The sequence below is a fragment of the Cystoisospora suis genome (genome assembly GCF_002600585.1).
Source record: "Cystoisospora suis strain Wien I chromosome Unknown contig_2264, whole genome shotgun sequence".
Taxonomy (NCBI): Eukaryota; Apicomplexa; class Conoidasida; order Eucoccidiorida; family Sarcocystidae; genus Cystoisospora; species Cystoisospora suis.
The window spans coordinates 8,309-8,587 of record NW_027155063.1 but is presented as its reverse complement, the minus strand read 5'-3'; positions in this window follow the sequence as shown (position 1 = coordinate 8,587).

Genomic DNA, 279 nt, shown 5'->3' with positions numbered 1-279 from the left:
TACCTCTCTCTAATGAAGAAGGTGTCTATCTCTCTCTACCGCAAGGTGTCTATCTCTCTCTCCTGCCTCAGATATTTTGATCTTTATCTCCTGCTTGTGCTGCTTTTATATTATGTGAAATAGTAGAATGTGTGTCGCTCCGTAGTATGAAGGAGGGATGCCGCTGTCTCTTCAACTGTCTCTACACACATCCACACAGAGGCTAGATGTCTCTAGTGAAGATCATGGGTGTACGTACATCACAACTATCTCTAACCTATCTTGAAAGGATCTTCTCTC